This window comes from Prenolepis imparis, unplaced genomic scaffold (assembly GCF_030444845.1).
Source record: "Prenolepis imparis isolate NDT839.2.m4 unplaced genomic scaffold, iyPreImpa1.0 SCAF_7, whole genome shotgun sequence".
Lineage (NCBI taxonomy): Eukaryota > Metazoa > Arthropoda > Insecta > Hymenoptera > Formicidae > Prenolepis > Prenolepis imparis.
In genome coordinates this window covers 610,193-627,294 of record NW_028141165.1, presented here as the reverse complement: position 1 = coordinate 627,294, position 17,102 = coordinate 610,193, and the positions used below count along the sequence as shown (strand labels likewise).

Sequence of the window (17,102 nt, the reverse complement as noted above, 5' to 3'; positions counted from 1 at the left end):
TAGTAACTGTGAGAGAAGAAGAGAGACGAGAGAAATGCCGCGGGTAGCAGCCGGTTCCGCGATAAGGCAATTTAAATTACCTGCCATCCGATCCCCCTGGCCCGTCAGTTCTGACAGCTGTCGGAGGTGTCGTATCGTGATTATCGTGTCACGGGGGAGAGAGAGCGGCGCGTTTAATTTCATACACCTGAAATCTCGAGCGCGGATCCTTTCGCACAATATCCGTGGGTATGTATGTATATTATACGTGCGCATTATCGGACCAAACCTCCCTCCTCTGCCTCCTCTCACGATCGTTTTACTAACTGACGTGTCAATGAACGAATATGCGTGGTGTACACGCACGGATTCGAGAGTGCAGCCGTTCAAATGACCACCGCCGTGTCGGAAACCGATCCTGTACACGCGTACATATCGTACATACTCCGCATAACAACGCGCGATATTGATAACGGTCAATCGATTGACAGCTCAGCTGTTATATTGTGATATCTTGACGCTGTTCATCAATATTCGTCGAATAGGATTGTCGTTTAAACAATTTTGCCATGTTTATTTAAACAGAAAATATTTAATGGCGACGAGGTATGAATAAAGTTTTACTTAAATTAAGAAAATATAAATATGTAGGTTCAAAATGTACATTCCGAGATGATTTGTGTAATAACACAGATTAATATTGTTTCCGGGCTAAAATATTGATACGTAATTTTATATATATATATATATATATATATATAATTGCGTAAAGATACATATTATTTTAATCAATATTTTTATTTAAAAATTTAGTAATTATTCTCATATGTGTTATCTACATACATACATATATATTAAATTTAATTATATATATTAAATTTAATTATGAAATTCTTCCTCCAAAACTTTGAATATATCGAGAATATATCGATAACAAAGAAACTATTGCACATTCATTATTGAAATTTTCATAATATACATAGCGGTTAATATTTCCTCGAGAATTATTAGAGCATGCATGTATGTAAATTGTACTGCCTTATATGAATCGAACTATCTGTTGAAACATTTTGATAGGGCAGATAGGTCAATAACCCGTGCGGCAAACTTCTGAAACATTTTCGATAGTATCGATTATCGGATAGGACCGATACAGACTGATACAGAATTTTCATCGGATGGCCTTGTTATTATACGATAGTAAAACGCAGAGACAATGATTTTCACTTTATCAGGATTATCGAATAACGAAGAAACATTGTCACCAACGCCGTTCTGTCGAGAGCAAATAATTTTCTTCCTCATTTTCATTCATTAAAACACAAAACATTGAAACATTACGGATTGCCAAGTATTCCTCTCCATTGGATTAATTCCCTTTTCTTCGTGGAATAGTACACTGAATTTTAATTCAAACATTGTTCTGTAGCTCGTGATTAGAATAGAGCAAGTCTGGTCGGTTACACGGACAAGTTGGCGCACTGCTAATAATTCGCGATGCTTTTGTAAGGGCTAACAACATAACTGAATATAACCAAAACGTTCCAAGTGAGGTGCTCAACGAAGCACTGAGCAACTTTGTTGTATATTCTAGTATATTATTTGTGTTTTAAGACCCGTCGCGCGAACGCAAGAGAACTTATCGCGTGCAAGAGAATTTATTTTTTGTAGAAGAAATCTTTTTCACATACGTATAAAAAAAATATTAAAATAAATATTTACATGTATCACGAAATTCAGACGAACGACAGGACGTTGTTTCTCGAAAAAATTAATTCTTGTCAATTACAGCATTCGTAAATATTTTACTAATTATCCTGTATCTCTTAAATATTTTAACAAATATTTTGTTTGTTAAAAATATTTTTTTATTTTTCCATTGTACGTTTTCGCAGAGTTTATGAGTCAAGCAAAAATTATTTCATCGTTTGTGTGTGTATATATATGTGCGCACGCGTATATAAAAAGAATATGAAAACATGACTGTAAATCAAAAATTGACCGTCATTATTATCGCAATGTTATCAGACAAAATTTATCAAAACTAAAATATAATATTGAATCTATTTATTAATTCGAATTCAACTCAATCTTGCAATTTTTTCTTAATTAATCGACATTGCAATTAAGATCGACAAAGACGCGATAAGGATAAAATCGTAGAACGCAGAATCGCGGATAAATCGAGGAATTTGTCTGAAGAAAAGATCAAGTATTACATCCGAAATACTCCGTTTTGCATAAGTGTACACTTTGAGATTTAATAAAGACGAGCAATCTTCTCTCCGACGAGGTCGACCTAGACAGCCTCATCGAGACGTTGATTTTCGACGATGGCCTCGGTGGTGGTCTCTGTTCTTAAATGACGGCTTGTATCGTAGATACAGCGGTGCAAGGGGGGCGATATTGTTTCGGAAAGTCTTGGCGGTGTGCAGCAAGAATCGCGCGCGTTTTCCACCCCGGGTAACAGGGTGAAATTGTAAAACGGGTCCCATCCGTGCGACGGGACGCGACGAAGTTTGCGAGTCACCCAGTCAACGACGAGAACGGGTTTTTGTTTGCGCTTAATGAGATTCGCCAAGACTTACTCTCCCGCGAGAACCAACTTCCCCCCGTTACTTTCTCAGTTCCCGAGGGAAAACGTCGCGACTGCGATTGTGAGAATCGCAGTCGCGAAACGAGAAAGAACGGCGGTTTTACTTGGTAACGTTACTCGGCCAGTGAAACAAGTAGGGCGCTTTAAATATTCGTTTCGAATGGAGAACGAAAAATTGGCAGTTTCGATGTAATATAAATTTTCCTGAGGCAAAAACAAGAGAGAGAATTAGTTTTTCATCGATTCTGCACGTGGCAACTGACTGCAAATACAATTTGGAGGTATTAAACGTATTAGTTATTTATTTTTTAGCTGTGTTTTATATTGGATTTTAACCGTCTATTGCCTAGTTTATTTTTTGACGCAAAATCCAAAAATAGATGTTTTAATAAAAAAACAAATTTATATTAATACGATTTAGTAATGAATTAATAAACATTGTAAACAAAAATGCTCCAACCTAATTGCGCCTTGATATACATTTTGAATTTTTTTCGATGTGGTCCGCACATCCGGATATAAAGGACGCAAATCGCCGGATGTATCTGATGTAAGCGACAGTTATTAGCGTAATGCCACGATACGCTACAGATACGGTATCGTACGTGTTATTACCGTGGTTGACGACGCGCGTCCGATCCGCCGGTACATCGGATTAATAATTCTCAAACGGACATCGGGAGAGAGGGAGAGGATCACATCGGCGACGGGGAGTAACCGCCCCGGATACAATCGTCCGACCGCGTGCAAATGCGATCACACACGTTATACGGCTATTATACGGCTGATATGCTCGGCTTAAATACTCGAAACAGCCGGCACGCCAAGCGAGATACGCGATTCGGGATCACCCTCTGGATGATGCGCGATATAGACGCGTAAATTAACGTTAAGTCAATTAAAAAAAAGATTTTTTAATGGTGAAATATTTAAAATACATAATAAAAAACTTCCCTAAATAAAAATATGCAATTTTATAAAATTTTTTAAAAATAAACTTTCTATATGGTACTCTGTCCGATATATTGAAATATTGTGGCGCACAACTGCGGTAGAAATACACCCCGGTTCGAAATGCTGAAGAGATCGTAAAAGACGCGGGATTTTCCATGGGAAAAATACGATTCGCTGCCGCGGATATTTCCTGGTTAGTAATAAAATCGAGAGGTCGAGAACGCGGGCGGCCCGGGCGCCTCGAGGAAACGGTTATTGCGCTTGTTTCTGCCAGCCTTGTAAAGCCACTATGAACGCGAAATGGAAATCCGTAATATCCGAGTTCTCGCGAAATTATTAGTTACTCGTGTAAGCGTTTGAAAATTTGCAACACGATCGCTCCGCGCACATCGCTCGACGAATATATCATTATTCTGTTAAACCGCGCTGCGCAAAACCGTCGCTTTATGCAATTTTAACTTTGACCTTGCGAATTGCCAATTGTAACGTGACATCGAATTTCACGTCAAATGAGTCGAGTTTAAATTGTTATAATTCTGTAATAAACGTATAATTATTCGATTACAAATGACACGGAAAATCCTTCGCTATACTGTATATAATTACGCTTCGCATATATTATTCATTAGAAAAGTGTGTATGTAATCATTTAGATTTTGATTAAAATTATTTTCAAATTTTTATTTAAAAAAAATTACGACGATATCTAAACGCTGTTGTCTTCTTCGCGTGAGATTCGCGAAAACAGAAGCCTAAAAAGCGTTTTTACGTTCTCTCGAATTATATAAAATTTTTCGCGCGACGAAGATTTAAATAATCAACCCGTCTGATTTCATTAAATTCAACCTGAACTTTCCATTGCAAATTATTACGCCGAAAAATAGCGACTTCTATTTATAGTGGGAGATGTTCTGGGCGGCCAAACTCTTGGACTGCAGGTCGCAGGCATACGACGGCCTCGCCGTACTCAGGCCACTCGGGCACTCTCGGAAGTAACGAACAAATTTGCGAATAAATTTGCATGCCGAGCATGCCATCGTGCCGTCGCGCGAAATTTATAGCTTAATCCCGATTTTCAGCGGATCTCGGCAAATGTTTCGGCCTCGGGAAAGGTCGCGTCGAGAGGGATAGCGAGAGCGAATGGAGAGAGTGAGAAAGGGCAAGGTAAAAGAGAGATGGTGCACCATCATCGGAGAGAGCGCACATTAAAATTTATGACGGTTATTAATATTTCCCCGAGACCTCCCCTTGGCGCGTGCGACCACCGAAATGGGACTCCGGTTAAGTCCCTGAACGAATTATTAGAGCGCCGGTTAATCGACGTTATCGGGAAACGACTCTGGTTTTTTTGCTATTCGAGCGATAGATCGCTGCTGACGATTTTACGTCCACGCCATGAAAAGTCTTTTATAAATTCCTCTGATGTGTAAAATGGCCAATAATGGACGGAAAAATAAAAAAAGTTATTAAAATAATTAATCTCGAAGGTACTATTAATAATGTATATAACATCACTTTTTAATATCACTTTTGTAAAATTTTGTCCGACACATCTCTCCGTTTATTACATCTCTCATTGAGAGGATTATTTTATAATTTAGTAATATAAATTGTAATTTATTTCATATAATTGAAAGATTATATCTACATATATTTTGCTTCCCCTTTTTCCCTCGAGAAGAGATTTTTTTAAAACGAGTACCGAACATCAACCAATTACTTTTGTAATTATAAAATAAATTACAAGATATATATTGTAAAATTATGCAATAAAAATGTCAAATGTTTGAAATATCCAGTGCATCAAAAATTAATTATCAGTCACTCGATCGATATTTACTCGCGAGATTATCTATATTAGAATATAAGATATGTTACATACGAATCGTTAAGGAAATAATTATATGAAGATAAAATTAAAATTACTTTTTTCTTCGTATTCACGCGTTTTAATATTTAAGCTTCAGTGAAAAACCTTACAAGATATTTCAAATATAAGACATTTCGAATTATATGGCATAGGAATCTTGATGAAAAGCTTTTTGTAAACGATTCAAAGGGAAGTCTGTCACGAAGGAATTGTATTACATTTGACATTTGAATGCAATAACGTGATTCCATATCGCAGCATATACTTTTTCATGTATCTGTTCTCGTGATACAGCACAGTACGTATATCGTGCTATATAATCTGTATGTGTGAGTACAGGATAAGATAAATAAATCCCAACCCTATATTCTAAATTAAACAGATCGATACAATATTCGATTTCCCGCCAGAGTGATATTTTTTCAGATACTCAAAAACTTACTCCTTTCTAAAAAAAAGAAAAGGTATATTAAGTCGATTCTCGCAAGTATTATTGCCTCTTTTCCGCGATGCTGATTGACTGTTTCGATTTGCATTATGTGTTATATTTATAGCATCAAGTCAAGAGGCTGTTATCGCGAGGGTTAGCAGTTTGACAGTTTGTTCAAAATAAAATTAAATAAAATAATATGTTTTTATAATACTTTAAATTCAATTAATATTTTTGACAGTTATCAGCTGATTTCTGTCAAAAAATATTAATAGCGGATAAAGTATTATAACATGTTATATTACTTACAAAATATTATTATTTTAATTATAATAATGTTGTAAATAATATAATATGTTATAATATATATGCTTTTTCCGCGATTAATATTTTTTGACAGAAATCAGCTGATAGCTGTCAAAAATATTACTTGAATTTAAAGTATTAAAACATATTATTATTTTATTTAATTTTATTTTGGATAAACTGTCAAACTGCTAACCCTCGCGACGACAGCCTCTCGATGCTATGAATATAACGCACAATGCGAATCGAAAATCGAAACAGTCAATCAGCATCGCGGAAAAAATGTAACAATACTTGCGAGAATCGTCTTAATATGCCTTTTTTTAGAAAGGGATGTTATAATATTTTAAATTCGATTAATATTTTTGACAATTATCAGCTGATTTTTGTCAAAAAATATTAATCACAGATAAGATATTATAACGTATTATTTAAAACATATTACCTTAATATTTTCAACATATATACACCCCCATTACCGCTATAGAAATGTTATAAAATAAACAATTTCTCACTCACCGATACGTACAATAGCGGCGTTATAGTACAGCACGTTGATCTGAAAACAAAATATTCAAATTATGTATACATATATATGTGTATGTGTGTGTCGAATATCATAAACAATGCAGTTTAGAAAAATTGTTTTTCTTTTGCATACCTCACAGTTGCCCCGCAGTCGCCCGATGCCTCCCCGGGCCTCCTTCTCCTATCTTGGTCGATCGTCATTGCTCTTCGTAGCACTCACGACACTCGGGACAACACGAATAATTACGATTATCCGACACTTTACACGGCACTCCCGACGCGCGACACTTTACACGGCACTCCCGACACGACGCGTGAATCGCACTGTGTATCGCAATGCTACCTGTAACAAATAAAATACATACATATATTAGAATAATCTTATTATTTCGCATTATAACATACACACAATATAAATATGTAAGCTAGAATTAACGATAGATATATCCACGGATCGCAACACAGTCACGCGCGCGAAAACAGATTAAGTTGGGTTATGTTGGCAAGAGATTTTGCATCGAATTTTTCGCGAAATATGCGTTTCGAACAATTACGCCTACATATTAACGTTGAAATTATGATATTCGATTGATAAATATTACAATACAAAGGTTAGAAATCGTTTCTAACGATTATGCTTACTAATTAATCACAGCGGGACGCAGCTCCAACTGCCTGATACTCGCGGCGTTTCGGTAATGGCCGAGGCTACAAACATCGGCAACTTCACTCTAATAACGCGCGCGTGATACTATATACACATGACTTAATATTAATAATTAATTAAAACTCGGAGATTCGTTCGAAAAGATATAGCTTTCGAAAGAAAAAATATTAATCGAGAATAAGGTATTATAACATATTATTTACAACATATTATTATTTTACCATATTATTATTTTAAAATTTAAGTAGCAAATTATAACATACACAATATAAATATAAATAGGTAAGCTAGAATATTTAATTAGCAAATTTTATTAATATTTTTTGACAGAAAAATCAGCTGATTAAGAGACATTGAGAGAGAGAATGTCTCTTTCTCCGCAATAATATTTTCTCTCTCGTATTCATAGAAATGTTGTCGAGATGTCTTGTGTATTTGAAGCTTGATTATTGTAAAAAATAATTAATTTGTTATATAATTAATTTGTTGTATAATAATTAATTTGGATAATTTGTCAGTGTATCTACCGAGCAATCACAACGTCTGATTAATGTCTTATATTACTACTGAAAAAAAATTAATTGAAGCTCTACATGACATATATGATTAAAGCGTCAGCTGATTAAAGCGTTAATTTACTAATTAATTTTTAAAATAATGTTATAAAAATTAAAATAATATAATATGTATTAAATAATAGGTTATATAATACTTTAAACTCGATTAATATTTTTGACAGTTATCAGCTGATTTCTGTCAAAAAATATTAATCGAGAATAAGATATTATAACATATTATTTACAACATATTACTATTTTAATTTTTTAACATATTATTTTAAAATTTAATTTGCAAATTTACGCTTTAATCAGCTAATTTCTGTGAAAAAATTTTAATCGAGTTTAAATAAACTTTATATTATTTTCTTTTAAATATTTTTTTTTATACATAAAATCGAAGAATGGCGCGCGCGTAGCGTGCGTTTGTGTTGTTCTATTACTTTAAAAGAACCAAGCGAAATCTTGTCTCATTAATTATTATTATTTGTTATTGCTGCGATTAAATATTAATCGTTAATTGAGTCGATGAATATGATTCTATAAAACAGAGAACATTGATATTGATCGTATCTTTGAAGCTTAAGCGATGAATTACATTGTATATGAAATTGCTGAATATATATATGATGAGCTATGCTAATACACTCTGGTAAATGACAGCGTCTAAAGCAATGACGGTAATTTGTTTCATCAGCGCCGGGGCAAACTTCTTCCCAAATTAAATGCATGGAAATTTTATTAAATATATAGCACTAAAAATTGGAAATGTCAATATAATCGTACTTAATTAGGAATTAATTTACATATGCAGGGGAGAATAACAATTTTTTATAAACGAAAGATTAATTATACCTTGGTATCATATTTTAAACTTAACTACTTCCTCTCATCACACACCGTTTGCCGCGCGCGCATGTGTCTGCGATATCTACTTAAATATTTCAACAAAATATTAAGCCACCCATTATCGTTATTATAGTACTTAATCATCTCTTGCCTCTGCGCTAATACGTTCATCCTGCTTCGTGACAGCGCATATTGCATAATGATCATCCATAATGAATGTTCCGAAGCCATAAATATAAAATCGTCAGCGTACACAGTAGGCAGAGTATATATCTCTATGAAGAAACTGTCAAATGTCATTTTTCATCTCGAACGATTCGCCGGATGCTCGCTAAGCCGTGAACGAACCCTTTCGACCGAGGGGACAAAAAGACAGTTCGTCATCCTTGTCACGGTTTTTGTCTCTCGATGAAGTATGCACGTGGCACCAGGTGCGATCTAAATAGGGTACGATGTACGAGACAGCGGTCGCGCAAGAAAACACGAAAGCTAAGATGAGGGATATAAGCGCGCGAAACGTGGATCGCGGATAATCTCCGGGTTTTTATCACCGAGTCGCTTATATTCTGGAAGAAATGCGCGGCGAACCTCTCCTATACGCTAAGATATAAGTAGCGACAAATTCTCGCGACAGGAAGGAAGAAAACGCGCAAAGAATACAGCATTAACAGCGCTGTTGCATTTTAGCGCGTTTCCACATGTTTTTCTCTCTCTCCGCGTTTTCCCCATTTCGCTATGCGTCAAATAAATATTCCATTGCGGCGGAAAGAATTAAAGAGAGAACATTTGTAAGGAAATTATATAGTATCACGTGTATGCGCGACTAATGGAATCTCTTTATTACGATGCATATGTTCCACCGTCCCGCTTTTTTCTCTTCTCATCCTGAATTCTTTATCCGTTACATATTTTATTTTTTTTATTCCGCAGGATTTTTTAAACCAGAGATGTGTACATAGAAAGATACGTATTAAATGAATATAGATGGGTTTTTTAATTTTTCTGCATTTTACGGATAAATTCTGTAATCAATTTAAAACGCATCCACGATGATATAAGCCATTAAAGTCAAAATTGAATGTGCCGAGTCATACACCAAAATACAGATCAGCGATCAAAGTGTCGGGAATCACGCAAGTTGTCATATGGTATAACTATGTGTAACTCACGAATATTCCGCGTGCGAAGGGAGGATGCGTTTGCTCGTCTGCATATATAAGTGAGATGCCAGCCTAACAGAAGCGAAGCCTGATTGAATCTTAGGTGGTATTCGATTCGATCAGTTGCATATAATACCGGATGTATAGCATGTTATTCTACGTGGATAATTAGGATCGTCGTCAGACGTACATCGTCGTTTCGTTCAGTTCAAAGCGAAAGGGCTTCCCCGCGCGTCAGGCTCTCTTATTTGCGGAACGAGACTTCGTCTTTCTTCCTGTATGGTACGCGAGATCTCGGCTCTTGTCCCTTCGTTTCTTTGTTGACAGAAATGTTCTTTGCCGCTGCGTACACGACCCTTGTTGTTTTCTCTCGGCTGACGCGGTTTTTCTGATTTCTTATTTCTTTCTTTCTCTCGTCTTTCTCTCTGCGGCAACCACGTGGCGAGAGGATCGATTTGTCTGTCATCTCGTCCACAGAAATGCCAGATGAATCGATCGCGAAGAACATAAATTTGTCCGACACGACATAAGAATCGGTCGATTGCGTAAGATCTATACATCATAATATAATTTCGAGTATAAATTAAAATAAATTAATTTTTAAACATATTAAAAGTCAACGAAGAATTCTCTAGAATCTATTTAGTGATTGTGCATGTACAAAAATAAAAACAAACAAATAAATGTTAAATAAATTGAAAAGGTTCGATTTGATCTTTTAGAAGAAAATTTTTATATTCAATAAAATCAATTTGATAAAAAGATTATCATCTACGTTTGCAATACTGCTGCGACACGTACTAATAATAACTGTGAACGATATTAATCACAAAATAATGTGATGTTTAGAGAATCGTATCGCGAGGATCTCTCTCGAACGGAGCGTACATATAAAATAAGATAAAGCGCTTGGTTAATTGAAAATGTTGAAACACGCGCAAACGGAACGTCGATAGCTATGCGAACGCATTCTCGCGAAAGTAATACACGAAATTGATATCGAGTCGGGGCAAGACTTTTTTAATTAAGCGGCAGGAAATAGTTTTGCGCTTTGAGAAAGACCTCGGCGCGCTGCCCATTCCGATATTATTATCGGCGATATTATTTGCGGCGGTGGAAATAAAGAAATCGAGAGAGAGAGAGAGAGAGAGAGAGAAGTAGCAGCAGACGGTGCACCCAGGAGCCGATAGCCCGTGAAAGAGTTTCTTGTACGAGAAAAGCGACCCCCTTTCCCCAAGCCCGGATGAAATACGAAGTCCTAGTGATTGTAAATCACTTGGGGTACAGTGAAACACGGGGCGCCGTTGTCGGAAGAATTATCGTGACGCGACGCCGTATCCGCGGATATCCCTTATCCTTTTCCTTTCGTTTCGTCGTTTTGACTTCGCCCAGTTTCGTTCGATTAGAGAGATCTTAGTACTGTCTTTTAACGAAATAAAGTGCACCCGAACATATCGCACAAATAATCTCGAGCTTGAGTTATTTTTTGCCTTTCATTAAGAATCCGAAACTTTAAACTGATTTTTTTACGTCACTTTTATAAGATTATATAATTGTAAAATTTTATAATGAATAAAAATGGTAGCACTACATATGTTTTTCGAGAGTGTATCTAAATTTAAACGCTAAAAATAAAATAATTTCTACGCGACTGTCTACTTCTTCGTCCTAAGTAGTCATCAACACCTCGAAGTTGTTAGACGAAGTGGGCGTCCCTAACGAAGGGTTGCCGGCCTTTAAGAAGGGCGCGCCTAAAATCGAGGAGGGGTCTTTTTAATACTACTTAATCGGGTTTACGCCGTACGTCTTCCGTCAAAGGCTCGAATATTCACGGCAAAGTGCTTCAGAGTCCCCTTGAGAGTCTAATGTAATAAACGGATGGACAAGCGGTCGATCAGCAGCCTCTCTTGATTGGATATTGATCAGCTGTTCGAGAGAATGTCGCCCAATCGGGCGGAAAAGAAGCGAGGGAAAATGCTGCAATGTATTTTTACATGGAACTCACTTCGGAACAAAAGTTATCGCAACTTTTTTTAGACAGCTTTCTCTCTCCCTATCTCTCACTTTTCTTCTCTCTCTCTCTCTTTCTCTCTTTCTCTCTTTATAAAAGTTCACGGGTCACGGATAAAGGTGTCACCTTGCATAGGAAAGACGATATGTCAACCGCACTTTTCACGCCTTACATCTTCGGCAAAAGATATCCTTGTGAATGTGCCGCATCACTTACATAACTTGGTATGTCAGTCTTTGAAAGAGTCTCAAAAGATCCTCTGAATTTACATAGATTTTTGTGCCAAATAAACGTTTATACTTCTTTCAATTCTAAAAATGCAAACAACATTGAGAAATAAGAATTAAAATATTATGCATTTGAAGATATCAAAAGAAAGTATAAAGAAAAAAAATATGTTATACAAATACGTATAATTAAAATTAGTAGAAAAAAATTATGTTTGTCAAACCGTGCACAAAAATATCGAATCATAAAATTAATATTATAATCGTTATATAGTAAAAAAAAATTATGCAAGTGTATTGCTAATAATAAGAGCAATTGTAGTCAAGAGAAAAACGCCTCGTTATGTTAGTTAGTATCAAGACATTCTCAGATCCTCTCTTCAAGAGAACAAAAAGCAGTTTGCATACTTAAGCTAAGTACGCTAAGAGATACTCATGCTCTCTAAGCGTTAATACAACAAAGGAGCAGGTAAACAATGCACTAGCCTCTTTTTAGCGGAATGATTGACTTTTTAAGAAAGGAAGTAAATTAAATTATGTAAGCAAATGAACGACGCTAAAAATTGTTTATAGGTATTATTTTTCACGTTATTAATCTTTTAAAGTGTGTATATATCATATAATAAATAATATAAGTTATATATTAATATAATATTAATTATATTAATTATATAATATGCATATATATACATGAATATACTGGTTGACAAATGCTAAGGAGCGAAATTATATTACTCTGTTCAGAAAATTTCTTAGTAGGTAATTGTTAATCAGTCTATATATATAATTTTAATGAATATTAAAAATATTTGTTACTTTTTTAAATTGGGTTTTAAAAAGCGGTCCGTTTAAATAAAAGAAAATTTTTAACCGACAGATATTTATACGAATAAATAATCGAAACAGTTAATCAGCATCGGAAAAGATACTTGCAAGAATCGACTTAACGTGCCTTTTTTAGAAAGGGATGTTATAATATTTTAAATTCGATTAAATATTTTTGACAATTATCAGAGCTGATTTTTGTCAAAAAATATTAATCGCGGATAAGATATTATAACATATTATTTAAAACATATGTTACTATTTTAATATTTTCAACATATTATATATACCCTCATTAGAAATATTATAAAATAAACAATTTCTCACTCACCAATACTTTACACGGCACTCATCCCGACACGACACGTGAATCGCACTGTGTATCGCAATGCTACCTGTAACAAATAAAATACATACATATATTAGAATAATCTTATTATTTTGCATTATAACGTACACAATATAAATATGTAAGCTAGAATTAACGATAGATATATCCACGGATCGTAATACATTCGCGCGCGCGAAAACAGATTAAGTTGGGTTATGTTGGCAAGAGATTTTGCATCGAATTTTTCGCGAAATATGCGTTTCGAACAATTACGCCTACATATTAACGGTGAAATTATGATATGCGATTGATAAATATTACAATACAAAGGTTAGAAATCGTTTCTAAAGATTATGCTTACTAATTAATCACAGCGGGACGCAGCTCCAACTGCCTGATACTCGCGGCGTTTCGGTAATGGCCGAGGCGACAAACAGCGGCAACTTCATTCTACTAGCGCGCGCGATACTATATGTATACATGACTTAATATTAATAATTAATTAAAACTCGAAAGAGATTCGTTCGAAAAGATATAGGTTTAAAAAAAAAAAAATATTAATCGAGAATAAGATATTATAACATATTATTTACAACATATTACTATTTTATAACTTTTACCATATTATTATTTTTAAATTTAATTAGCAAATTATAACATACACAATATAAATATAAATATGTAAAAGCTAAAATATTTAATTAGCAAATTTTCGCTTTATTAATATTTTTTGACAGAAATCAGCTGATTAAAGCGTTAATTTGCTAATTAATTTTTAAAATAATAATATGTTATAAAAATTAAAATAATGTTTTAAATAATACGTTATAATACTTTAAACACGATTAATATTTTTGACAGTTATCAGCTGATTTCTGTCCAAAAATATTAATCGAGTTTAAACAAACTTTATATAATTTTTTTTTAAATATCATTCGTTTTAATATAAAATCGAAGAATGGCGTGCGCGTAACGCGCGCTTGGGTTGTCTAGTGTATATAAAAAACCGGTGACACACGCGTTATACTTTTCTATTTAATAAGGATATTTCGTTAAAACGCGCAAGCTAAGGGACGCACAAGTAGTGTTAGATTCATAAACGCATTTTATAAATTTTGTTAATTGAAATGCGACGACATCGATGCACGTATATATAGAAGACGTATGAAAGGAAAACAACGTAAACGCGGAAAGATATTTCTAAATTCGTATCTTGCTAATGACTGACATTATCCGCAACCATGATCAAAGATCGAATCATTTAACCGGTGGGGAATTCAAAGCAACACAGATCACATTTCCGGTTGAGAAGAGTTGGTCGAAAAGTCTTTTAACCGAACTGGCGCGAATGTCATTAATTTTAATGAATATCAAAGTGACACACGCGGTATATTTTTCTGTTTAATAACCGAGAGATGTCCCGTTGAACGCGCAAGCTAAAGGAAGATCACAAGTAGATCTTAAATTCATAATCTGCGTGAAAAAGTAATGAACGACAGATCACTGGAGGATTAATAATTTCACGGGGAAACGTTTCACGCCAGATCTCGTTAATTTTAATAGAGTGCGTAGGAGTAGCAAAACCATTCATTGTTCATAGCTTTCGTCTGTGAAGTTGACAACGAGGAGGAGACAAAGCATTAGACTGTCTAGACAAAAGTTGAAAGACAATACTGCGAGCTTGCTTTCCACATGAGTAGATTATTTCGAGAATTTCGCGGCAAAACTGCAATGTGAAAATGCTGTTAGCTTAAGTACATCTTGTAAGCAATTTTTACTTTATTCAAATTTCTTCCGCTTTCGAATTTCGAAGTACAAAATTGATATCTATCTCTTTCTAGTTTAACGACTCATATATAAACAACGTGTATAATAAAAATAAAATTATTTTATCTTCATGCGTGCATTGTTTTTAAAATAAAGGTTGTCCTGGGCTGTGTGTGTTTGTATTATATAATTCCAATCAGAGAAATAGTTAAATCGATAGAATAGAAAATTGCGAAAAAGATTGGACTTTTTTCCCATTTTTTTTAAATTACAATAAATAAATAACTAAATGGTTCCCCATCTTTTGATTGGCAAGGAATTCATCAGCACTTGGCAATATCGCGATTGGTAAAGTGTAAATGTTTGCGAATCTCTCAACTTGGTTGGAAATTAACGGCCAAGCGAGCAGTTAGAAATTCCATTTTGTGACCGATCGTGGACACAATCAAAACTATATGTTTCAAGTGTGTTCGCGATACACTAGTATTGATTTAGTAAATGCATGTCGGCGATATTTTTTTGCGGACATCAATATAACGACTATCCATATTCGAAAAATAACCGTGTCCTCTCCATCAAGAGTTGAACGATTTATAACTGCTATATTATGTTTCAAATTATAGATATATAATATATATCAATAAAAGCTCTAGTGTAACAATTTTAAAATTAATATAAAAAAAGAGACTGCAACAAAAAATATATTAATAATAATATTAATTAAAATAGTGTATACGTTTTAATAAAAATATAATGATAATTATAATTGTCGATTTGTGTAAAACATATGCAGATCTCGGGATCATAATATCATTGTATTAGATCATGATAGCGTTTCGAAAAAAATATGCTGGAAAAAATTTTTAAATTTTATTTTATACGTTAGAATTTTTATGATATTAAAAAAGTTAGAAAAGACAATTTAATAAGACAATTTAATTTTACATAATATAATTATAGTATAAGTGCAACACATTATTTGACATTTGATAGCGTTTGAGAGTTTAGATTTAATTTGATACGAAATAATTAAATTATTCTTTCCCTATTTTTTTAACAACGTAAAAATTCCATCGTTATAAAATTTTTTCCTTAGCGTGTTACCTTTTCTAAATGTTATCACGTTATAATGATTTATATATACTGGGGTTTCATAGAGTACAAGCTCTTGATGGAGCCCTTGGAAAAGATTTTTCCCAAAGATTTTCAGATTAGAGAAAATCGCCAGGCTATCATTATCCGGCGTGGAGAATACACTCTGGCGGTTTGTAAGCTCCAAATTGAAACGTCGAGGGTCCTCGGCTCGTTACGCCGCCCTGTTCCGTTCCAAATCCTTAAATCCTGGCATTTAGTGCAAAATTAAGTGCCACCTGGTACCGGGTATAAGCGCGTCCCGGAGGTCTTCTGGTGAAGGCAAATGTTTGATCGGACGTTATGACCGTGCCCAGGGGAGGAATTAAAGTTAATAGAGGGTTATATCGTTCGGGTTTTTCGCCGGAGTACAAAAGCGCTTCAGCCTCCTTGACCAGAGCGCGTCCGACCGATGCAATGGTCCAACCAGCATTTTTCACGTGGACGTTTACGTCCTTTAATTAGAACGCCGTTCCTTCCGGGAAGCAATTTAAAGCGAACGAATAAGAGCATCGTCCGAGCACTAAACCGATACGTATCAATCCGCAATTAATGGATCTCTCTCTGCGGGATATTAAATATCTAATATTGCACAATGAAAAAGAAATGTCCGCTTGATTCGATTAAATTGACAATCGAGTGATATCGAAACGTTTTCTCAATTTTTAATTACTTGAGAGCAAAAATATAACTAAAAATTCTAGTTAAAATTATGCTGACAATTACGAGGCGAATTGATGCTTAATTTATCGTAATTTTATCCATTCTACTCTATTCAGTTTTTCCCCGTCTGACTTGTCGGAAGATTAAAATGATCTTGCAACGCCGTTCGAGAAGAAGAGAAACCAATTTGCCGAATTGTAAGGAAAGACTTGTCGCACGGGTTGCTCTTGAAAATTAATTACCGGCCTACG

At 34.7% G+C, this 17,102-nt stretch overlaps 1 protein-coding gene across 1 annotated transcript in view; it reads left to right on the top strand.

Annotated features, from left to right (window-relative positions):
* Slip1 (SLo interacting protein 1) overlaps positions 1-17,102 on the top strand; it is a 171,254-nt gene that overhangs the window by 147,291 nt on the left and 6,861 nt on the right. The gene's annotated exons all lie outside the window — the stretch shown is intronic.